Below are 26,689 nucleotides of genomic sequence, written 5' to 3' on the forward strand. Positions count from 1 at the left end.
CCCTTCTCTTCCTAGTACAGAGAGGGACACCTTATAAATGGAAATTTCCTTTATAAGTATAAATGGCCTTTATAAAAGTGTAACTTCTCTGCTTTTAGAGCCTCTCTTGGGTCTGCTCTTTCTCAACATCATCAGCTCAAAATAATCCTATGCCAAAATGCCACATTTTAGAGTGACATATTCTGGTTTGCTTTACTCCCTTCAGGTTTTTTGTGGCTATCCCTTCGTCACTAAGAAAGCTTGGTCTGTTTGTACCTACTTCAAGGAAGGACCCTGGGTGTTCTGCCTCTCAGGAGCACGCCTGTGCCTTTCCTGTCTCCTCTTCTTTTCCCTTCCTCCCCTCAGGCATGTTACCATTGCCTTTCCCTGTCCTAAGCTCCAAGGGCCTTTCTTTTGCTCCTGTAACTTGTTTCTACTACTTTTGTAACTTTTTAAATAAACTTTCTCTTACAATTTGAGTTCTTGGCTCTGAAATATCTTTTTGCCAAACTCAAGAACCGAGGTCTAATTTTGCCTCCAGCACCACTGGTAACAAGATAATCTCCTTGTCCAAGGACAACTAGTTTTAGTATAAGTATTAATAGGGAACCTTGTTAAAATGAGGACCAAATTTTCATAGTAAACTCTGGAAGAAAGAAAATTTCAAAAGCTTAGGACATGATCTTAAAAAACTAAAATTTTCATTATTTTTTTAAATTTTAGTTTGTTTTTATCATAATTTATACAACTTCAACTACATGTTAATTTTTTCCAAAGAGAAATCAATAATTGATTATTTTGGCATTTTGGAAAAGCTTATTCACAGAAGGATTCCTTTCAGAACACAGGTGCCATGTTGTAAAAAAAAACCCTAGCCATAACAAGAGGTCATATGGGGGAACTCTGGATGACCTTCCCAGCTGAGCCCACACCATAGACCAGCCAGGTGAGTGCACCACCTTGGTGCCCTGCTAAGTACAACCTTCCACCAGTCAACATCTGACTTCAACTGTAGGAGACCCCAAATGAGAAGCAGCCAGCCGAACTCAATGAACCCACAGAATCTTGAGAAAGGACATTCTATTGTTGTCTTTAGTCACAGAAAAGTATTAATGTCTGGAATATTTTTTCTGTCAACATCATACGATACCATGATATGGCATCCTTTATTTCATAGTTACTTTTTTTGAATATCAAAAAAATGAATTATTTTTGCAAAAATGCCTGAGGACTTCCATACTTTCTCCAAGATCCTTCTTCAAACATTTGATATTAAAACTCTTCTTTTTGGAAGTACTCATCCCAGCACCATCTTCATTTTCCTCTGATTCAGCTGCTAACCGGTCCAACTTTGCCCCCATGTTTCTGTTGGCAATAGTTTGGAGTGTTATTTCATCAGCTCTCTGACACCTCTTTTATAAGCTTCACAGAATTCCAAATATCTTGCAAGCAGGAAAGGAGGCTTGGTGGCAACCAATTTCATAAGTGATAACATTTGATAATTAATGTTTTCATGTCTTGAGGACTTTTATTTTCCATGTCTTCTAATGTTAGAGAGTCAAGTGTGAAACAGAAAGAAGAGAAGCTTCCTGTATGTGGTGTCAAGGGATCAGTACTTCACATTTCCCTCCACTTCACATTTTCCTCCACTTTACATTTCCCTCTCTTTCTCCGTAGCCCCACTCCCTGATTTAGCAGCCTTAACACCTGGGTGCCTAGTTTTGTAATGCTCTTCCCTATCAGGAAAAGCACACAAAGAGTTATATATTACTTAGTCTGTTATCGTGTTATTCTTTTGGAGGTGATTTGTAATTATACAAGAGTTGAGTAAAAAATAAAAATACTCAAATTCTTGCAGTTTCCTGTGGAGGCAGAAATAGGGTAGAGAGACTCAGGAGTGAAATAGACTTCCTCGATGTATACATGCTTAAAGAGTTTTGAATTTTAAGGCATGAGAATGCATTATTTACTTAAAACAAAAGCAAATGAAAATTGAAAGGTAAAAAGTAAAGAAAGGCAAAATGGTAAAAATAGCAAGTGGCTGGAGAAAAGAGCCTAGCCAGGATTTCACCACAGTCATTATTTTTTATCTCATCATTCTGGACCTTAAATGTTTCCCTGGAGTAAATTTGTGAGACTTCAATCATAATGAACATCTAGCAACAAAGAACAGTAGCTAAACTGATTTGACAAAAGACTGGCCACTGAAGTTCAGATTCCTTGGCAATCATTCAAGGTTATGTTTCGGCAGACCTCAATGCAATCAAATAAGAATACATTGTCTCTGGGTTAATCTTCAGATACTTTATGCAACTTCCTTATTGGTGACGCAGTCAAAGAGTCAACAAGACCATGCCAAGCTCTGTTTCCAACCATAGGCCTTTGTTTGAGAGGCTCACCTGAAAATATCAAGTGTTTCACATCCAGATCTGTCTGACTTCAGTGCTGTGTCAAAGAGCTTAGTGTGGTGGTGGTGGGGGGGGGGGGGGGGCTTGAGAAAGGACACCAGCAGGAGACTTGGGGGAGTGGAGGTATTTGGTGCAGGAAGCAGTTTGGGATAACTAAAGTAGAGTTCTGGTATCCACTTCAGAAAGGGTTATTGACAATGGTGGGTGGGATTCAGCCCACTGGCACCAGTTCAGTAGAACTGATACCTAATTTTTGGTTAAGTTCGGTGAACTGGTTGTTAAAATGGCACTTGTAATCAGGGTTCTCTCTAAGGTGGGCATCTGGGCAGCCACCAAATATGCAAATCACAAATTTACATACCTTACCCTTTTTTAAAGTTCATCTGCACCGATAGCGTATTCTAAGTGCCCGTAGTAATGGTCATTCCGTTCATAGGTGAAAAAACATTACATGTGAGGACGCCAACCAAGAAGCAATATGGAAATATCTTAAATAACAGCTTTATTGCTTTTTGTCAGTTACTATTTAATATTTTCTCACTAATATTTTAAAACTCATTCTTATAACATTATTTTTGTATATCTCTTTTATTGTTCTTATTTAAGTATTAAATGCATGAAATAATAAACCACCTTTCAGTATATCATTTTTTTACACTTAAAATGGTCATTAGGGCAGAGAATTGGTTGTTACATTACTTGAATCCCACCACTGGTTATTAATACAGTTATACTTTGGTGAACAAGGAATTAACTTACGGTATACAGTAATTGTATTCTCTGAAGATTTTTCAAGGCATGTGTGTGTGTGTGTGTGTGTGTGTGTGTGTGTGAATAAAACTCTCACTTCCAATAAACTTAGAATAAGCTATTTCTTATTCATCTCTCATCAGTTACGGAAAATGTCACTCTACAGTAAAGGGTAGCAGGGATTTAAGTTGAAAGCATGATGCGGTGACAAATGTGCTTCCCTAGATATGTAGCCCTCCCCCAGACAGACGTAGCACAGTAAACCGGTTTAAATGGTTGGTTTCATGTGCGTGGTTAAATTGTCTGACATCTGTTTAATGACCACGTGATGCTTGAAAGGGGGGCAAACCTCAGTATTGGGCACCAGGGACTCTAAGGGCAACTACGCTGCGAATTTATAATTTTGTAACAGTCTTGTCAGCTGTTGCTACCTTTTAATCTGGATCCTGTTAACTCGAAATTTGTTCTTAGCTCATGGAAAATGTCTCCTTTTGTTTTCTCCCTACAGATAGATAGAAGACTCTTGGCAGGTTTCTTCAAAGGCAGTTAAATCGGTAGCATCATGGAAATTTGGCAGCGAGTTGAAACTAGGGCAGATCTAAACATTAGGTTGTTTTCACAGGCAATTGTTTCATGATTTTTCATTCCCCCCTTTTATTTAATACTTAACATAATCACTCACAACCATTACTCCTAAAATGAATGCACTTGTCCATTCTTATCATTGTGTAGCCTGAGTAATCGTGAAATTTATATTTAAATTGGATGCATAAACATTATGGCAGAACATGAATAAATCATCCAGAGGCCTTCTAAATTGTTTGGTTACACTTTCTTTAAACTTAATACAAAAAGTCAAATTGAGGCCTTTGACTAAATTAAAATGGAACAACTAGATTACTTTAACATATTGCATCTCTGATAATTTTGTCTTTTTGCCCTTTAAATCATTTTTAATTGCTTTGTGTGTTGCCAAAATGCATACTCACTCTAATCTATTATAACTACAAGGAGGAACTTTGTGCCTCTAATAAAAGAAGAAGATGTTTATTGTAGGTGATTTAATCCACCTTATATTGTTTGGGTTACTTGGGGGATGGTGCAGGTTGATACAGAAGGAATTAGGATCTGGTTCTTTTTTATTCCACCTTTGTGACTAAGAACCGTTTTCTTTTAACTTATTGGGGCAACATTGGTTAATAAAAATTATGTAAGTTTCAAATGTACATAATACATTATCTGTATATTGTACTGTGTGTTCACCACCCCAAATCAAGTCTTTCTCCATCACCATTTATCCTCCTTCTACTCTCTCCTACCTCCCAGGACTTGCTTCTTGAATAGTATCTCAGAAATTAATAATCTTGAAATGAGCCATTTTGCATTTTGTACTTTGAAAGCACTGGGATGCTTCAAAGTAACATGAAAAAAAAAATAGGCCTTCTAAGGTTCTATTTTTAAAGCTACTATGTAAAACCATTAGTTCTCAAAATAAGGCCAAACTTAAAAATTTTTAAGTGCTAAGTTCTTTAGCCTATAATTCTATGTCAGCATTTAATAGAAACTTTTCTTTTGCTGTCAACTAAAAGAGAAGGGAATGAACCTAATAAATTTAGAACACATGCTTTATGTTGATGCCGTACTCGGAGCTTTACAGTTTTGTGTGTATGTGTGTTTGTGCTCAATTCTTTACTGCATTCATCATTTTATGTAATACTCAGGAACAACCAGTGTTGATATCTTTATTTTACTTATAAAAACAAAACAAAACAAAACAAAAAACCAATGCTCAGAGATTGCTCAAAGCCGCACAGCAAGTCAGTTATCAGAGAAATGATCCAAACCAGGCCTGAGTCATTTAGCAACCTCAATTATATTGCCTTCAACATCTAAGCCTCCTTCATGCAGAAATACTCTTTCAAGGACAGGAGGCATAATTTAAACAATATCTAAATAAGAACTCTAGTCATTATATTTCTTGAAGGTGAGGAGACATTAATTGCTTTTTTAAAAATAGGTTTTTCCTAGGCCCTGGCCAGTTGGCTCAGCGGTAGAGCATCCGCCCAGTGTGTGGAAGTCCCGGGTTCGATTCCCGGTCAGGGCACACAGGAGAAGCGCCCATCTGCTTCTCCACCCCTCCCCCTCTCCTTCCTCTCTGTCTCTCTCTTCCCCTCCTGCAACCAAGGCTCCATTGGAGCAAAGTTGGCCCGGGCGCTGAGGATGGCTCCATGGCCTCTGCCTCAGGCGCTAGAAATGGCTCCAATTGCAGCAGAGCAACACCCCAGAGAGGCCAAGCATCATTCCCTGGTGGGTGTGCTGGGTGTATCTCGGTCAGGCACACAGGGGAGTCTGTCTGTCTGCTCTGCCCTCCCCCCTGCTTCTCACTTCAGAAAAATACAAAAAAAAAAAAGGTTTTTCTTGGCATGAAATCTTACAGGGAAAACCTGTGTATTAAACAGATAAGCTCTGATCCTGTCTGATTGCAGGAGGAGAGAGGCAGGAAAGGTTGAACTCCTAAAACTCTGGCTTCCGTCCCTCTCCCATCAAGATGAGCTTCTGACATTTCAAAATCATGTGATGTCAGAGGTTCTGAATGTTGAGAGTTACAGTTAGTAGACTACTGACAGTTTCCTCAACAGTCAGCATGGACTCAAGCAGATGTTTGGAGCACTTAGTGTTCAGGCCCATTGTATTGCACAGTAAAGAAACTAGCTTGCAGGCTCAGCTCAGCTCAGCTCAGCTCCTCCCCTATAATGTGGTCTTGAATGCATCCCTTAGCCTGTGGACCTGGGATTTCTGAGCTTTGAGATGAATGAGGGTTGACCTAGAACAGTAGATCTTGACTCTGCCTGTACATATATAAAAAATCTTTTAAAATTCCTATATCCAAGTCCCACCCACACGGATTTTAATTTACTTTTTTATCTTTGGAGGAAAGCTGAAATGAATATTTTTTAAATGCTCCCCAGATGATTCTAGTGTGCAGCCAGAATGGAGAACTGCTGGTCGGGATCTCCCTGTGTCTATTTCTAACTGACTGATGTCTTATTGAAATGCTAATGAGGACATTCTTAAATGTCTCAGCCATCCTGCTCCATAACATCAGGTACTTAAGGAAGGTTCATTTTACAAATTTCACTCCCCTAGCGTCCATACTGTTTGTGGACTGGGTTTAGTCACATGACTGGCCACAGAAAACCTGAGAGAAAGGCTTAAAGGGCTCCCAGGAAAAGATTTTATTCTTATCCACATGTTCCTTTTCCAGGTCATTACAGTGTTTTCTATCAATCATTGTTGAATGCTAAGTCTCACAAATTGTGAAAAAGGAAAAACACTGAGCCTTCTCTGAGAATTATTACACGATTTGACCAGATTCCTTGGGGCCTTCTGTGCCTTAGGAATTGATGTGCACCCACCCAGTCCATAATACAGTGAGTTACTGGGACATAATAGGTACTCCATTTTTTTTTCTTAATCAATGAAAGGCATCCAATTTAGCCAATGGATTCTTGAAAGCACAATAATGTTATATGGATATGGTTCCCTCATGAAGCTTCAAATTACCAGTAACAGGAGAATAATTTGAATCTAATATAAATAAGCCGTTAGGCTTCCAGTGTTATAGCCTCCTCACACTCCTCCCAAGTTCCCCAGTTAGGAATATAAGTGGTTGATTTTATGGATTTATAAAATCCATATGGATTTATAGTATCAAGGATAAAGATTATTTCAAATAACCTATTCACAGCATATAGTTAATAGAAGTACAAAACTGCTGTTGTGTTCAATTTATGAACACTGTCTCACAGTTGGTTTATATGTGAGGTATAATATTCTGTCAGTCTAGCTCCGGAATTCCATTCTACACTCCTCCCTAACATACGCATGGGCACAAACAAAACACCCTTCTATCAAAAACATTCTTACTTTCTAGGTTCTCACTTTAAATTAAGTGTTTTTTTTCTATAAGCTAATAAAGTCAAACATTGTCTCTGTATTGAACAATATGGTAGGGAATTTAGATTTTTTTATACCGATATATTAAGGTACAAGAAAATACGAAAATCATTTGAGGCCTCAGGCATGAGACACACAGTAAATATATGTTCAGTTGGTGCTGAATGAGCCTTATGCTGCGTGCGGTCAAGAATCAAGTAATAATTTTGTTGACATTAATGGGAGAATTTCCCTAATTGGCACTATAAGAACATGATTTCTTACACTTTCAAAGTGCTATACATTATCTGAAAACAGGAAACCATATGGTGACCATCCATTAGTATCACATTATGTAGGGATGTTAATGTTCCTATATCCCAACTGAGACCCATTTTACTAATAACAACAGCAAATACCAAGCTTCATGGAAGGGAATATATGTGCTACCTGTTTACTGCAGTAAAAATGAAAAGGAGGGTTTGGAAGCTGTTTATTGCCCTCTTTTTTCCTCTCTGCTTCTGAATTATATTTTAATACTTAGAATGTTACCAACCAGTCAGTACTTTTTGCTTTCTCTTTTCAAAATGTGAACTTTAAATCAGATTTTTTGCAGGAGAAAATGAGTTTAGTAATTTCTGGTGTTGTTATGAGACAGAGCCTGCATCAACAAGCAGAATGAAATGCATTTAGCTTTCAGGCTGGGACTGGCCAATAACGATCCTGCAAATCAGAGCTGGAATACTAGATGCTCTGACTGGGCATCTTGCCCAGGGCCTTTTTGGCTCTCATTTTTGCTGTTTCATATTTGCTATTTCATTTATATGCATTAAATTAATATTAACTTTCTTATTTGGGCAAAAAGGAAGATGTTCACAAGTTGCTGAAGTTAAGGAACTCCATGGAACTCTCCAAGGAACATAGCTCCCAATTAAAATGCAGGTTTTCATGTTTTTAGGAAACATTCATGTATATGGACTATCTATAAAGACATTCAACACCCACCCTTATTCCAGAATTGCACTACTAATTAAGGATACCATGAAAATATTTTAGGAGACACAGTTTAGCAGAGCATATCTGAATCTAAAAGGTAGCAAACAATGTTACTTTGGTTCTATAATGTGCTGGGCATCCTTAAGTTTCAGAAACATTATGGAAAACAAGAATTCTTGGCCCCTAATGGGGAGAATGAATAAATCACATTTTCTCATTGTAGAGCTTATAATATAAGCTGATAGTCTTATCATTTTTTCATAGTTTTAGAGAAACTCAGACTGAAATTATTGATGAATAAAAGTTTATTTATGATTCACAATACAATTCAAATCTAATTACAAAAATGCCATTCCGGAGCACAAAAGTATGAGAATTATCTCTAGTATGTTTAATGTTTTAACAAAATTGACAACTCATTTCCTCTAACATGGTAAAACATATAAATATAATATAGAGTGATTTTTCACTGCTAAAAATTTTTGAAAACCTGCCCAGCCATTAACCAGAATGAAAAAGAATTATTTGATGCACAATATTCTGTGTGTGCTGAGTTTTCACCTGAGATTGACTCAGATTACAATGAAAGAAGCATATGACAATGCAGTCCTTCTGCAGGCACTGTGACATCCGGGCCTGCCACAGAATGACAATTACCAGCATAAGACTGAGAACTTGAGGGAGGGTGCAATGAGGTGCTCAAATGAACCCACAAATATTGACCACAGTATCACTAGCACAAACGATCATGATCTATCCGTAAGCCATTAAGAAAACCTTTGAACTACATATGACATCAATTCACACAAATATTTTCAGACTTCACTAGTCCCTTTATTTTCTTACTTTTTAATAAATATGTTTCCCATTCTATTTCAATGCCCCAGACAAGTTGTTTTATAAGAATTATCATATAAAACAAAAAAGTGACTATCCTTATTAATTAAATTATCAACTTAATTTACTTTGAAAAGCTGATGTAATTTAGTTAGCTGGGAAGAAAGTATAAAATATGAGGCTGACCCTCATTTGCTTGTGGCCAAGACTAATATAAATGAAAATTAGACTAAAACACACAACAGTATGTGGACATGTGTCAAATTGCTCAAGAATATAGCCATGATAGGAAGTGATAGCACGTACAGTGGAGTGGAGTGGCCTTGTCAAGGTGAGACTGGTGGAATTTTGGATAGGCTGAACTGACAGGATAAAGTATTTTAGGTATGAACTTCAGTAGAGATGCCAAATAATCATTAAAATGGAGAAATCTGCTCCCCTCCCAAGAACTGTGCATTTGAAGAACAGTGGTTGACAGAGATGAGAAACACAAGGTCTGGCCATGAGTGATGGCCTTGGATGGCAAGCAAAATTTTGTTAAGTGCAGAAGGTCTTAGGGAGCTACTGAAAGCTGTTAGAAGGGGAACACGGACAGATAAAAGGAGGATTTAGGGGCAGTTCATAGATTATATGGCAGCAGGGGGAAAAAAGGTGGAGCCGGCGAGATTACTAAGAAGCCGACGGAAGCATCCAAAAGTTGTAAGGCTTTTGGACCTTGTGCTTAACAGAGCCAGTTTCATTGCCTCTTGGGACCACACACTGTCCCTCTGCAGAAGATGTTAAGCTTATTAATTACATAATGCCCAACTGCAGTCAACAGCTATCTTGCATTTACAAATTTTGTAACCTAAGGATTTAGATTCATTTTAAAGATATTATGAATTATTTTTCCTCTAAAGTGATGAGATTTCTATCTTACTCTTTTCTGAGGAAAAAACAGAGTTTTATTAAAATTCTAATATTGACAAGCTCAAACATTATACATATGACTCAACAAAAGATAACGCATTTACAAAAGTAAACATAGTCTGTAGATGGTTGAGTTTAAGTGACTGGAGGTAATGTTAGACAATGGAGTCAGTTGTCCTTAGAGGCAGTGATACTGGTTTAAATCATAGGTCTAAAGGAAAACATTTTAGGATGGCTCCTTACTTTTATTAATTAAAAAACAGAAAGTTATAATGGAATGGGAGAAAAATATACCCCTTTGCTCAACCACAGTGCAATATGGGGGCTGCATATATGGAATTCATATTTGTGAATGATCTATTTAAAGCTTGAGTGAAAATACAATTTAACTAATACATTTTTAACTTCAGTTTTTCACAGAAAAAAACCTTAGCCTTACTGGAATTCAATTTATAATTGATGTTAATATATGACTATACTTTCCTATAAATGCCATAGAAAACCAGTTGACATCTGCATTTCTAGTAGCAGGAAAATACCTAAAATCTGAAAAGAGTATTGTTTAGCAAATATACATTACTTAAATGAGGGTAGGAAACATTCTTGTTAAAGACTGACTTTGAAACCTTCTATTAGAGTGCTATACCTACTAATCACAGTTCTTATTTTTAAGATGGCAGGCTTGTATTTCTTGTCAAGTCAGTCATGATGAGTTTTAGTGCCTCACTTGAGTTCCCACAATTATCCATTGTTTGGGAAAGTTAAAAAGAGTGGAATCTACTGAAATAAGTTACAATGATGTTGTCTTGGCGACTCTCACAATGTTAGCTCTCAAGTCATAGAGTGCCTTGGCAGCTTTGTACTTATTCAATCAATAGACTCAGCAATTGTAATTGTACCCTGATAGATGTTTAAGTGTAAGCCGTGAAACATTAAGAATGATGGCACCCTCTAAGTTGCTCATTTTACTCCTCTCTGTGGCCCTTACAATGTTTTATGGGGATTATTGTAAGGATGTGGCCAAGTGACTCGTGTTAATCAATAGTAGGAAAAAGCCTCATTACTCAAGTTTCTTAGAGTGTTTGCAGCTGCCATAGTTTTCCATGTTGGAATTCCTGCGTATTTGTTGATTCTAAAACCTTCATCCACAGTGACAATCTGTATTAGGGTACAGAAAGATTTTATTTTTATGTGAACCACACATATTTTACTGATTTCATATATATACTATATTTATAACAAAATATTTTTAAGCTCATACTTTACATAAATTGATCATACTAATACCACTCTTGTTACATAAAGGAAGTTATATTTAGATATTTACATATTTGGAAATTTATATACAGTTTATATATAGTCAATCCTTATTATTCATGAATTCCATACTTACAAATTTGCTAACTCACTAAAATATATTTGTGAGATGAAAATCAATAATCATGGCACTTTATGGTCATTGGCAAAGCAACAAAAAAATGGTCAATCTCCTGACACACGTGTTTTCAGTTAAGGTTGGACAAAGCTACACTCCGTTTTCTTGTTTTAGCTCCAATACTGGAAACAGGTGTCCTTGTTCTATGTACTGCCACGTTTTTCACATTTTCGTGCTTTTTGTTGATGACCTCACTATTTAAAATGGTCCCCAAGAATACTGCTGCTGTGCTGCCCAGCAGTCCCAAACTCGAGAAAGCTGCATTGGACTGAGAAGGGAGTATGTGTGTCAGATCAGCTTCTGTCAGGCATCATTATAGTGCTACTGGCCACAAGTTCAATGCTAATAAATCAACAGCGTAAGTTAACACAATGTCTTCAAACAGAAATGCGCATGAAATAAGTTTATGTATTCAATGGTTGCAAAAACTGTTGTGACCAGAAACTTATAGGAACCCAACCATGTATTTTCCCTAAGAGCAGTAGCTCGATGTTCACTAATACAGTGTTCCCTGCGATGTTACAGAACATGTAACTACCACAAATAATAAAAAATAGACTGTCTTCTGTTTTTTTCTTTCCTAGAAACCATTTTCCCAACATTTTATCCTGAACATTATAACCTGGTTGTGAATGTGAAATATGCCATTTGGGCAGATGATCTTATGCCCATTATTACTATCACTGTCCCTTGACCCACAGCATTAAACAATTTGCAGGAGAAAACTAACCCAGTAGTTTCCAGAGTTGCTAATCATTGAGTGTTAACGTATTCTTAAACTTCAACCATCAGGCACCTACTAAAGTTTAACTTACTAGGTATAGACATTATCCCTTAAATGCTCATAACTGGGATAAGTAGAACAGAGTCCTATTGCTTTAGCACTAGCTACCCCTAACAAAGTGTTTTGTGTAAATAGAGGGTAGCGTACTTTGTCTATGTCTGAGAGAGTAATGCTTTTTTACATGGAATAAGAGCATCATGGATTACAGTGTAGCTCAAAGAGATGCTTGAGTTTATGCAGAGCAACCTCCTGGTTTTACAGAACAGAATTACCAGGCTCAGGGAGGTTAAAGTGCTGCCCAAGCCCAAATGATAGGGCAGAGCTGGGGAGATGCTGCCTCCCAGTCCTATGAGCATGCTTCCTTCCATCTGACCAACCCTATAGGAAGTCCTGAAGCCAACCACAGAAGACAGAATACATTTTTACAATTAGACGTCATCCCAAGCCTAACAGAAATGTCTTGTTATTACATAAACATATTACTTTTCTTCCTCATTAGTTTAAGCACATTTATAAATAGAAATCAAATAGTTCCATTAACTTAATACCAGAATTTTATTTTACCTTTCGATTTTAAAAGTGATTAGAGCATCGTACCAATGTGCAGGTATCCAGTTTTGATTCCCAGTCGGGGCACATCCAGGAACAGATTGATGTTTCTGACTCTTTCTTTCTCTCTCCCCCTTCCTCTCTCTTTAAAATCAATAACTAAAATTTAAAAAAAAATAAAATAAAAAGCTCATTCAAGCATCTTCATGAACATAATAAATAATAAAATAAAAAAATAAAAGGAAAAGCAATATTTTGAAAGGTAGCTTTCTATTAATTTATAATAACACTGAACTATTATGGCTATCATCAATAAATCAACAAAAAAGTGGTGTAGAGAAGCCCTGGCTGGCTGGCTCAGCGGTACAGCATTGGCCTCGCGTGTGAAAGTCCCAGGTTCGATTCCCAGCCAGGGCACACAGGAGAAGCGCCCATCTGCTTCTCCACCCCTCCCCCTCTCCTTCCTCTCTGTCTCTCTCTTCCCCTCCTGCAGCCAAGGCTCCATTGAAGCAAAGTTGGCCCAGGCGCTGAGGATAGCTCCATGGCCTCTGCCTCAGGCACTAGAATGGCTCTGGTTGCAGCAGAGCAATGCTCCAGAGGGGTCAAGCATCACCCCCTGGTGGGCATACTGGGTGGATCCCGGTTGGGCATATGCAGGAGTCTGTCTGTCTGCCTCCCTACTTCTCACTTAAGAAAAAAAAAAAGTGTTGTAGAAGATATGCAGAAAAAGAAACCCTCATGTACTATTGGGAATGCAGATTAGTGCAGGCACTATGGAAAGCAGTATGGAGTTACCTCAGGAAATTAAAAATGGATCTGCTGTATAACCCAGTGACTCCACTTGTGGGAATTTATCTGTAGAAACCCAAAACACTAATTCAAAATATATGCACCCTATGTTCATTGCAGTCTTATTTACAATAGCCAAGATTTGGAAGCAGACCAAGTGCCCATCAATAGATAAGTGGATAAAAAAATCTGTGGTACATACACAATGGAATACTACTTGGCAATAAAAAAGGAAGAAAATCTTACCTTTTGTGACAGCATGGATGGACCTGGAAAGCATTATGCTATGTGAAATAAACCAGTTAGAGAAAGACACATACCATATGAGTTCATGCATATATGAAATCTAATGAATAAAAATGAACTAACAAGCAAAATAGAGATGAGACAAATAGAGAGCAAGCTGACAGCTCTTAAGAGATGGGGGCTGAGGGGTGGAGGGGTGGAACTAAAAAGAGAAAAAACTCATGAACACAGACAACAGTGTGGTGACTGCTGGGGGAGAGGGGCATTGGGGAAGTGGAGGTGGGCACAGGGAGATAAATGGTAATGGAAGGAGACTTGATTTTGGGTGGTGAACACAATATAGTGTATTGATGATATGTTGTTGAATAACATTAGAAACCTGTATAATTTTGTTAACCAGTGTCACCCCAATATATTCCATCAAAAATTAGGGAAACAGAAACTCAACAGTGTTCAGTTTGAAACCCATGGCTGAATCTTGAGCCGATCAAGGTGAGAGACATTGTGAGACAAGGTAACATTGCAAAGGAAATGCTTCAGAAAATCTACTCCATACAGACTGTATGTGAGAATCCAGCACTTCCTCTGTGACTCACAAACTGGCACAGGTGTTTGGCAGGGTCCACCAACAGCTGATTTCAATAAAACCCACTCAATTGTGCCTTGAAGACTTGTCTTTGGAGGGAGCTGGAGAAATTAAGTAATGAAAACTGATTTGTTTTACATCTTCTAGCAGTCAGATGAAGCTCTACCAGTAGAGTACAGAGATATAGTTACAGTAGACTATTTTCTTCTACTGTACAATACACTGTGGAGTAAAATTTCAGCACCAGTTCCTTTCAGCAGGGACAAGAACTATGATCCACAGTTAAGAAGTTTTCCACTAGATTTCATTCACATATCAGAAATGAACTGCCATAGTCTGACCAGGCAGTGGCGCAATGGATAGAGCGTCAGATTGGGATGCGGAAGACCCAGGTTTTTGACCCCGAGGTCGCCAGCTTGAGCACATGCTAATCTGGTTTGAGCAAAGCTCACCAGCTTGGACTCAAGGTCGCTGGCTCGAGCAAGGGGTTACTCGGTCTGCTGTGGCCCCACGGTCAAGGCACATGTGAGAAAGCAATCAATGAACAACTAAGGTGTTGCAATGAAAAATGATGATTGATGCTTCTCATCTCTCTCTGTTCCTGTCTGTCTGTCCCTATCTATCCCTCTCTCTGACTCTCTCTCTGTCTCTGTAAAAAAAAAAAAAAAAGAAAAGAAATGAAATGCCATAAACTTAATAATATTAATTTTAGGGTTTTATTCCCCCCTTTTTATTACTCTCTTTAGAATAGAAACATATTTTTTGCCCTATAAAAATTTTAGTCAGTCAATTTTTCAAATCCCTCTCCATGATTTGATAATTAGTTCCTGTCCCCTTCTTCTGCAATGACTTTTGATCAGTATAGTGAAATAAAATGGCATTATGTAATTTTAAGATATAATTCTTTAAAAAGACATACCTCTATTTATTTAAAAAGAAATGAGTTGATGAAAAAATGTGTAGTGAAAATCCTTGGCACATAATTATTTTTCAATCTATTTTTCATTCTTTTCTTCTTCAATCATGTAAAGCAATCAACAAATATTTATAAGGTACTTAGATCTTTCAGAACTATACTATGTTCTACAAGGGTTTCAATAGGAATAAAGAACATGTTCTCAGCTTTGAAGAATGTAATGTTTGCCATACCAGGTTCTAAGAAACACAAGTGTCATTTAAGATATCAAAAAGTAGTGGGGCCCTGGCCGGTTGGTTCAGTGGTAGAGCGTAGGCTGGCGTGCAGAGGTCCCGGGTTTGATTCTCGGCCAGGGCACACAGGAGAAGCGCCCATCTGCTTCTCCACCCCTCCTCCTCTCCTTCCTCTCTGTCTCTTCCCCTCCCGCAGCCGAGGCTCCATTGGAGCAAAGGTGGCCCGGACGCTGGGGATGGCTCCTTGGCCTCTGCCCCAGGCACTAGAGTGGCTCTGGTCGCAACAGAGCGACCCCCCCCTCGAGGGGCAGAGCATCGTCCCCTGGTGGGCAGAGCGTCGCCCCTGGTGGGCGTGCGGGTGGATCCCGGTCGGGCGCATGCGGGAGTCTGTCTGTCTCTCCCGGTTTCCAGCTTCAGAAAAATACAAAAAAAAAAAAAAAAAATAGTGGGTAAGAATGATATTCTCCGATCCAAGTTTTAGAAACACAGTATACTAAACCTACCCTAGAACTTCATCATTCACAGTAGATGTTAAAGGTGTCTCATAAGTCCTGCGATATACCCACTTACTGTTATTCGAGCTTTCCCTAAATGTATTTGACAGAGAAATTGTTTTGTTGAGTCAGACCTATGGAAATTCTTGAGATACTGGTGTTTTATGGAAAACAGTTTCGGAAATTCTGAATTAGAGAGCCACATAGGACATTTTATTATTAACATTTGAGTGTAAATGCCAAGCAGTGAAAGCATAGAGAAGAGAAAGATCATTATGGTGTAAGTAAACTGGTAAAGAAAAGAATCTAAGAAGAGGTTGGACTTTAAAAGAAATAGAAGTATACTTGAGAAAAAGGCAGAACACTGGGATGAGGAAAGGGAAACTCAGGTTATATGTTGTGGACAAGTCCTGCTGGGGGTGAGGACAATGGAGACACAAAGACCCAACTCTGGCCCTGGCCGGTTGGCTCAGCAGTAGAGCGTCGGCCTAGCATGCGGAGGACCCGGGTTCGATTCCGGCCAGGGCACACAGGAGAAGCGCCCATTTGCTTCTCCACCCCTCCGCCGCGCTTTCCTCTCTGTCTCTCTCTTCCCCTCCTGCAGCCAAGGCTCCATTGGAGCAAAGATGGCCCGGGCGCTGGGGATGGCTCTGTGGCCTCTGCCTCAGGCGCTAGAGTGGCTCTGGTCGCAACATGGCGATGCCCAGGAGGGGCAGAGCATCACCCCCTGGTGGGCAGAGCGTGGCCCCTGGTGGGCGTGCCGGGTGGATCCCGGTCGGGCGCATGCGGGAGTCTGTCTGACTGTCTCTCCCTGTTTCCAGCTTCAGAAAAATGAAAAAAAAAAAAAAAAAAAGACCCAACTCTGGGGACCAGGTTCAGTGACACAGATCCACTTTTTCCAGGAAGTAAGCTAGCTTATATATACAGGTTCAGCCTATAGGGTGTTATAGCGTGTTCCTCAAAGCCAATGGCTGAAAAGATCAGAGAGCTATGTGGTTGGCACTAAGTCACTTCCTTATAGCGGGCAAGCTCCCTTCCTGGGTATGCCCAGGAGGCTTCTGGAGTGTTCTCACAGCATTGCATTAACCACAGCTGCTAGGAATGTGCTCTGCGCTCCACCCACATCATTTCCCAAGGTGTTCACATTGAGCATTTCAGGGGGTGGGACAGCAAAGGTGTAACAATGATTACTTGGCACTTTGACGTTCTAAGTTATATGTTTCTGTATTATTTTCATGCTTGTTTTTTACAATACTTATTCTATAATATGATGGCTTGTTCTTATAATCAGATGATATTTTTCTAAAACTCACTAAGGTTTACCTATCAGATTAACTAAGGTGTATATAGATGTGTATTTCTATAATCTATATATACATATAATATGTATATATACACACATGCGTATGCATACAGCATTCACAAACAGGTGTGCAAATACAATATCTTGGTCAAAAACCAGTTGAAGCACCAAGGTCAACCTGTGTTGTAACCTTGGACAGCACCTGTTGTTGTGACATCTGTCACCCCATTGATCACCAGGATTGATTTGGCAGATCTGGCTGGCTAAGTGGGTATCCCCTTCCTTCTTCACCGCTCCATGTGCGTCCCTCCCCAAGCTGCACACTCAGTCAAAGACAATGACCTTCCCTGATAGAGGAGAGGACTATTCTTTGGTCAAGGGTATACGAGTAGCTGCACTCCCCTGCTAGAACCTCCAAACAAGCTCTCACCTGTTGTTTATTCATTTCTCAAGTATGGCTGACTTCAGGGGTGAGATTTACAAAAAGTGGGCTCCTACTGAGTGTCTTTTTTGTCTAGTCATTCAATCGGTATGTGATAGATTTCTACTCGAAACTAATGAGCTGAAGAGTGAGCTGAAAAACAGCCAACTTGCAATTCCTAACTATAGTTCAGCTTCTGTAAGAAAGAACCTTTCGGTTGCTCCTCAGTTTCAGTGGATTCATATTTAAAAGTACATTTTATTTTAAAAATGGCAAATTCAGGTATTTCTTAATACTTAATAAGCTACTTCTGCCTAAAACACAAGGTTTTTATCTGAAAATATAACCAAGTTTGAAAGTTACTGAACTAAAAAACTCTCTAGAAAAAAGAAATATTTTGTAAATATTGTTGTTATCTTAGAAAGGCATTGTTTCCTTGATCTCCCTGAGATATTATTCTTAAGGGAATTATCATAATCTGGGTAAGAGATACATATGAACTTTGTGTTGAGTGTAAATAAATGTATACAGGTATAGTTAGCAAAGTATACAGGTATCACATGTATGATTGGACCATGTAAAATTGCTAAGATTTTATTGTTTCTGACATACAATAAAGGTCATTTCATATAGTCCAACCTAATAATTTAGCTCACTCCTTAGTAGTCTCTCCTCACTTAAGAGTAGACAGTTGGCCAATTATGATGAGGTGGTATGTGCACTCTTATTACATTCCCAATTTGGGGCAGTGTTGGGCGGATAAAATGTATTCTGCTCATTTGTTAAAGATGGCGCTGCTCACGTAGAGGCCATTGCCCAGGTGATATTAATGTGTGTCTCTGTGGGCTGTGGGCAGGCGGAATCCTTGTAGCCTGGAGCTTGGTTTTGGGATTAAGCCTTCCCCACCCTTTTTGATGTGGGGTGGTACAATCCCATCATGTCCCTGAAAAGTGACTTTGTATTAGAGACTTCCCTATTTTGTATATTGGATTAAAGGTTTGGATTTCTACACTATAAAATAGGGGCAGAACAGGAGCTTGCTCTTGGTTCCTGGGATTGGCATGAGAGAGCAGAGAGATCACAGCAGAGAGCGGAGAGAGGCCACGCGGAGGAGGTCAGAAGAAGCAGCCAAGATGGCAGAGTGTTGAGTGAGAAGCCAGTTAGTGCAGAGTTAATGCAGAGAGAAGGAAGGAGATGGGGAACAGAGGTGAATAAGTCTGGTGAGCTAGAAACCTTTGATTCTAGAAAACTCGAATAAGTCAGTAGCTTTGTGAGCACTGAATGTGAGTGGGTTTTGGAGCCCAGTGTGTGTTTTTACTTGCCTGCCGGGTGCAAGCTAGAATTAAAGCTAATGGCCCACCAGTTCTTGACTCCGTTGTTTCTTTACCGACTGTCTGAATCCAATGCAAACCTGCATGGGCTGGGCTGCTGTGGTGGCCCTGGCCGTGGCTACTGGCTTTACAAGCAGAATTCCTCTTTTCTGACTTCCTTCACTTTTATGTCATTCTATTCTGTCTCTTGTATCACCTAAAGATTACTGGATAGGCTGGTTACTTACAGTAGTTCTTATATGCTAATTCATTTCTTGGTTGGCAAATTGTCAGACCTCAGACCTTAAAGGTTAGAGGAAGTCTCCATTTTGAATTCAGTATCATTGACACAGAATTAGTCAACTAATGTTGCTCTCTAATATATCTGTTCCTATTTCTATTATTCTTGATGCTATCTAAGAGCATATAGAGGATCTTAGAAATTTAGGTACCTGAGGCAATGCTGTAGGATGTCAACCTCTGATTGTCTGATGTCACTGTGAATTGCTAGAGAAGAGTTCTAAAGGCCTGCATAGAAGACTGACTTTGGGACAAACACTGTCAAATCTTTCCCCCAATTATGAGCCCTGGCCGGTTGGCTCAGTGATAGAGTGTGGGCCTGGCGTGCGAAGTCCCGGGTTCGATTCCCAGCCAGGGCACACAGGAGAAGCGCCCATCTGCTTCTCCACCCCTCCCCCTCTCCTTCCTCTCTGTCTCTCTCTTCCCCTCCTGCAGCCGAGGCTCCATTGGAGCAAAGATGGCCCGGGCGCTGGGGATGGGTCCTTGGCCTCTGCCCCAGGTGCTAGAGTGGCTCTGGTCGCGACAGAGCGACGCCCCTTAGGGGCAGAGCATCGCCCCCTGGTGGACAGAGCGTCACCCCCTGGTGGGCGTGCCGGGTGGATCCCGGTTGTGTGCATGTGGGAGTCTGTCTGACTATCTCTCCCCGTTTCCAGCTTCAGAAAAATACAAAAAAAAAAAAAAAAATGAAAAAAAAATCTTTCCTCCAATTAGAAAAGACATATGCTCCCATATATTCATTGTACTATTTACAATAGCCAAGATATGAAAGAAACCTAAGTGTCCATCAATAGGCAAATGGATAAAAAAAGAGTTGGTACATGTAAACAATAGAATATTACTCATCCATAAAATAGAATAAAAACTTGCCATTGTGACAATATGGATGGACCTAAAGGGTACTGTATCTTAAATGAAATGTTAGTTAGAAAAGAGAAATACCACATGATTTCACTTGTATGTGAAATCTAAATAAAAAATAAACCAACAAACAAAACAGAAACAGACTCATAGAGAGAACAGACTAATGATAGCTAGGTGGCTAGGGGTTGAGGGGGGCTGGGTGAAGAAAGTAGAGATTAAGAAGTACAAATTGGGAGCTCACTTCAGCAGCACATATACTAAAAGCAAAACAAAAAAATGAAGAAGTACAAATTGGAAGCCCTGGCTGGATAGCTCAGTTAGTTAGTCCAGATATGCAGAGGTTGCCGGTTCTCTCCCCAGTCAGGGCACACACAGAAACAGATTGTTTCTATCAATGTGTCTCTTCTCTCTCCTTTCCTCTCTCTCTAAAATCAAAAAGAAAGAATTTTTTAAAAAGAATTACTATCGGTAGTTACAAAATAGTCACAGGGAAGTAAAGTACAGCATATGGAATATAGTCAATACTATTATACTATGTATGGTGTCAAATGAGTACTAGACTTATTGGGGTGATCACTTTGTAAGTTTTATATATATATATATTTATATATATATAATATTATATATATATAATCAGTGTGTTGTACACCTGAAACTAATATAATATTGTATGTCAACTGTAATTGAAAAATAAAAAATTATTTTAAAAAAGAATATTCCCCCAAACTCAAACATGCTTATGTTTGTCCCCTATATTTCATTCTCCACAGCCTCCCACTACGGATTAAGTATCTAAACCTTGATGTGACTGTTCAATAGTTTGATTATCCTCATTATACATGAAGTATGTGTATTTGTACAATATCCACACAATGATCTGAAAATAGAAATTGCAATGGTTTTTTTCCACATGGAGTTTCAGTAATACCAAATCTAATTACCCAGTTGAGGGGAATTAGACTTTACAGGAGGTGCTAAATATGTCCTAATGAGTTTGGTGACAGACATTTGTTAGTAGAAACAGGAATAATTGTTTGTTACAGCTTTGACATGGTGTCAAAGTTGCACTGCCTTCTTAACTACTGGTGAAGAAATGCAAACCATAACGGCATCTGGCACAACCTCTATCTCTGCAAACCACCTCAGTCCAAATGCGAGCTGCCATGCCAGAAAGCTGGTTTCAAATTCTTCTTTTCAGAAATTGAATGTAGAAACAGTGTTTTAAAAGAGCGAGTATTTTTTTCTTACTAGTACAGATGAGTATTAAATATAGCATTCAAGTATAATACAAGTTAAGAAAGAATTATTGAGCTGCTTCTTTGTATAAAGCTCTGGTGGGTAATACTGGTGCCTAATACATGTTTAATGAATTTTTCTTAAATCAAAATCAAAGAGGTAAGACAAAGGCCTGCCCTCTGGGACTTTATAATCCTCTCACAAGAGCACCATGTGTTTGTACAATGTTTTTATTTCATCATATACATAACCAAATCTTACCTACCCATGGTACCTATTAACCTTCTCATTTTACAAATGAGGAAACCAAAGCTCAGAGGAGATAAATTTGGTCAAGAATTCTGTATTAGGGTTCTCCAGAGAAATAGAACCAACAGGAGATGTACATACAAGATATTTATTATAAGGAATCAACTCATGTGATTTTTGGATGCTGGATGTCCCACAGTCTGCCACCTGCAAGCTATAGATCCAGGAGAGCTGGTGATATAATTTAGTCCTAAAGCCAGAGAGCCAGGGGAGCTGATGGGCTAACTCTCAGACCAGGGGCAGAAGAAGATGAGAGGAGATGTCCCAGTTCAAGCAGTAAGGCAAGGGAGAGGGGTGAATTTTTCCTTTCTCTACTTTTTGTTCTATGTAGGTCCTTAAGAGATTGGACAGTGCCCACCCACACTGGAGAGGGCAATCAGTCTTACTGAGTGCACCAATTCAAAGGCTAATCTGATCTGGAAACAACCTCACAGACACAATCAGATATAATGTTTAATCTGGGCACCCTGTGGCCAGTCAAGTGAACACATAAAATTAACCAGCACGGGATACCGGGTAGGAAATAGTGAAGCTAAACTAAAATCCAGGCCTTCTAATGCCTAATCCAACATGAGTCCCACCAAATGTCCCTGACTCACTGAATCAGACTAAAAAATAAACCTGTCTGGGACAAGCACGGTTAAGAAATATTTCCCCCAATTTGAAAAGACATTTCCCCTATGTTCATTATAACACTATTTACAGTAGCCAAGATACGAAAGAAGAAAACAATATCCACTCATTCATTCACTGATGCCCCAAATGAGTAGAAAAAGTTTTTCTATTTTCAATAGCATGTGGCCCTCAATAGTGTTGTGTTTTTTTGTGTTTGTTTTTTGTTTGTTTGTTTTTGGGGTTTTTTTGGCTTTAGATTCCTGGTTATCACAGTTATATCATATGATAGGATTATGCATTTTTTTGCTTTTTTATTGAAGGGTAAGAAAGAATTTTGTAGAAATCCTGAAAGACTGAATTATTGTGGAAAATCATTTTGAAATTTGAGAACACTAAATTACTTTCTGTTTCCCGAAGCTTCATGGCAAAGAAAAATGCTCTGGGAAACTTGTCAAGCTCTTTCAGTTTTACAGTGATGGAAAAGTTGCCTGACACCCATTGCAGATCATGGTACTTAGTTAATTTACTATTGTTCTTCTCTCTGTTAACATTTTCCACCAAACAGCATTAGGCAGAGAAGACAGAAATCGAATACTTTGCTGGTGCTTATTTTATTTATCTAAATCAAATCACCAAGAGGGAAAAATAAAAAAAGGAAAATGTTTTTTTTCCTAATTCTGTCAATGGCAAAGTAGTATTAAATTTAGTTCTGCCAAAAAAACTTTAAAATGTGTGACATCACATTGCCTGTATCTATTTGTCCTTTGGTTATTTTTATATTAAAGAGACGAAAAGCATTCAGTTCTACAGACAAATATTTTCCCATGATTTAAATTTATTTTGAATGAGAACCTTTAAATCTGAGACAGATTCTGGAATAAAAGTATTTCAGGAGTGGGGAAGAGAGTATAGTAAGTGGTGATGGATGAATACTTGACCCGGAGGTGAACACACAATACTGTAGATAGAGCTGTCTTATAGAATTGGGCACCTGAAACATGTATAATTATGTTAACCAGTGTCACCCCAATAAATTCCATTTTTAAAAGAGTACACTCATGATGGGCCTTTATCACAAAGACTTGAGTAGAAGGAGGTACACTGACAACCTTTCTTGGGATGAACTACAAAACAGGAGCAGTACAATCGTCTTCCCAGCTGAGACTAGAAATCACATTGTTACCCCTCAACTCTAAATCAAGGGTTGGCAATCTATAGCCCCTGTCCCGAATCTGGCTCACTGCCTGTTTTTTGTAATAAAGTTTCATTAGAACACAGCCACACCTATTCATTTACATATTATCTGTGGCTGCTTGTGCACAACTGCTACAGTGATAACTTGCTGCAAGAGAGATCATATGGCTCAAAAGTCTAAAATACTTACTATCTAGTCAATCACAGGAAGTTTAACAACCCCTGCTGTAAATCTGTTTCCTTTCCTTCCTTTCCTGCAGATGGCAATACTTAGAGGAGAAAGACAGCCTAAGAATGTCTTATGGCAAGAATGGAACATAATATTTGGGTTTATTTTATTTTATTTTTGGATTGTGCAGGTGACACTTCTGGGTCCCTGCCAGCCTCCTGTACTCAAAGATCCAAGATTCCTCTCTGAACAGAAGCAAAACATCAGAGTCTCCAGAAACAAGTGAATTGCAAACTGACAGGGATGTCAGGGTTCATTCAGCGCATCCCTGTCACCTTACTGATGAGAAAACTGAGATGTGCTTCCATTTTAAACTACAAGGATGAGTGCCTATGACAAATGAGGATTTAGAGCAAACATTCATACAATGATCACTTTCAGCTTTTACAACATCCATCACCACTTAATGTGCTTTAGTTTCAACTCTGCACCTGAAACAATAACAAAATTTGAGTAAACCTCTCTAAAATTATCAGTGAAAGGTATAATATTAGATTAGATACAGCTCCATGTTGTCTCCCCCTTTTTTGTTTCAGTTGTGTTTATAGCTACATGAAGTCGCCAACTTCAATGCTTTGCGTGCACGAGCGCGCGCGCACACACACACACACACACACACACACACAAGTTTATGTCTCTCTATATAGCAGCAGCAAGAGAAAGCAGACCCTGAAAGTGTGTGTACAGTTTTTTAAGCTGACTGCGCATATATTTTTGAAGGCTGAAAGTACATGCTGCCTAGTGTCTGTCTATGGTTTGCCAACTTTGCTGGTCTATAAAATAGTTCAGTGATTCCACACAGTGTGATGCTGGCTTTGAGGTTTCTCTCAACTCAGATCAGCCTCGGCAACAAGTGCCATTGTAGGCCAATCCGGGAGAAACATGCATCTTCCTGGTCCCCTGGGCAGGTACTTACATGTGCAGTAGTTGCAGAGTTTATGGTTATTACTCTCTGGAGACATCTGTCTGCTAGGTTTATTTTTTCCTGATGTTGTACCACATCATAAAATCTACTGCCAAAAGTCCTTTAACTACTCAGGAAGATTTTGTTTTCTGCTGTTTTAGTCACTTTACTACTTTATTTCTGTAAGCCAAATAGAGTAGAGAAAATCAGTAGCAATGCCCTACTCCGAACAAAGCCATAGCCCTCATGGCATACCCTGGCTTCATTTGGTTACAAGTTTTGATTCCGTGAGAGCTTTAAAACTCTCGTGGCATGAGAAGTAATGGGTCCTCTTGTATGTAAGTGACCAGGAGCTGCACTAGACGTTTCCCCTGTAGAGTGAATGCTCTCAGAAAACCTTTCAGGAAAAACCGATTCGAAAAGCAATTAGGTCATATGGGGTTTAATCAGTTGAAGGAACCAAATTCATAACTGAATTTTCATTATAAAATATAATACTTTACAATAGGTTTTGTTTGCAGGGAAAAATACCTTTAAGCCTATATTTAGCCTCTTTTACTTTTGTTCCCAATAATAATATTTAAAGAAATCTACTTTGAAATTTGTCTTTCATTTTCAGATAATATAATAGTTTTATCATGTATTTATAGAAAATTGCAAGGATTAAGTTATTATTTGCCCAATATATTTACAACCATCTTTATGGAAAGATGATTCAGGCCAGGCAACCATTGTCAAACATCTTTTAACATATCTTTTCAACCTTTGCCATAACTCACTTTCTTGCATAAACAGACAGACCCTTTAAAACAAAGCATGGGAAATTTAATCCACGTGGGTTCATATTATCAAAACTATCAGACTAGATTACTTTCTTTTTTTTTATTTATTCATTTTTAGAGAGGAGTGAGAGAGGGAGAGAGAGAGACAGAGAGAGAGAAGGGGGGAGGAGCTGGAAGCATCAACTCCCATATGTGCCTTGACCAGGCAAGCCCAGGGTTTCGAACCGGGGACCTCAGCATTTCCAGGTCGATGCTTTATCCACTGCGCCACCACAGGTCAGGCTAGATTACTTTCCATGGTGTCAACACCAAAGTTATCTCTTGAAAAATGGCTTTAAAAGGAACATTCACTTATATTTCACACACATTGTCTCTTCCTCACCCTTTACGAATAAGTTTTATTTCATTCATGGCTATAATTAGCCCGTTCTTCTGATGGGGGCCCCTTTCTCTGTCATGTGGAGCAGAGTGCCTGTTCATTAGTATGGCAGCCTGGGTCGGCAGTCATGTGTGGTCATTTCAATGGTGACACTCCGCCTAGTCAATGTCACTCCTGCCCACACTCTGCCTGCCGCCCAGCAACTTCACAAGGTTGATTCCCACATGTTTAGGGTGACCTTAAGTTATCTCCCAGAAACTCTTGATGGACAGCATGCTGAGATCAGCTCACCAAAGCTGCTCTGTGGCAGGAAGACACCATGACTAGCCAACCCAGAGAACACCATGGAACAGGTGCAAACCCAACTAGAACGTTATCATTCTCAAGGGTTTGCTTAGACACACAGTCAAATTATTTCAGCACCTTAGACTTTACTGAGCATTGTTTCATTTTTTACATTTTCAAACGTTGTGCTTTATTAGCAGAGATTTTAAATGATCAGTCACTTTCATTCTTGATCATTATCAGTATCTGTGTTAATCAAACCCTGACAGATTTAGGTAGCAATTATTTGTATTTGTCAATGTGATGCTCAGTGAGCATTTTAAACTCATTGGTATATTTTTGTGTGTATTAGTTATGTTAAAAAACAAATTTTGAGTTTGGTGCTCTCGTTTTATTGTTAAGACAGCGGTTGGGGAGAGGCAATAAGGTTTGTGAGGCTAAATGGACAGAAAGCTAGAGCTCTGAGACCACCGACATGTGACTCACTGACTGGCTGCAGGCAGAAGAAGCAGCACACAGAAGGGTGACGTTCGTTATTGTATCACATTATTATATTACAGCATGTCATTGTGCAGAAAATAGAATAGAGACCAGCTTGACCAGAGGGCCTCTCTGGGAGAATGGAAGAATGAATGTTCTGGTGGGGATCTTAAACACCAGACAAAGGAGTTTGGATATGATGGCAAGAGAAAAGAACCCTAAGTTTTGAAATAA

At 39.0% G+C, this 26,689-nt stretch overlaps 1 protein-coding gene across 3 annotated transcripts in view; it reads left to right on the plus strand.

The window, feature by feature from the left end:
- The window catches only part of KCNQ5 (potassium voltage-gated channel subfamily Q member 5), a 625,390-nt gene that overhangs the window by 329,410 nt on the left and 269,291 nt on the right, over window positions 1-26,689 (plus strand). The gene's annotated exons all lie outside the window — the stretch shown is intronic.

Source organism: Saccopteryx bilineata, chromosome 1 (assembly GCF_036850765.1).
Source record: "Saccopteryx bilineata isolate mSacBil1 chromosome 1, mSacBil1_pri_phased_curated, whole genome shotgun sequence".
In the NCBI taxonomy this organism is placed as follows: domain Eukaryota; kingdom Metazoa; phylum Chordata; class Mammalia; order Chiroptera; family Emballonuridae; genus Saccopteryx; species Saccopteryx bilineata.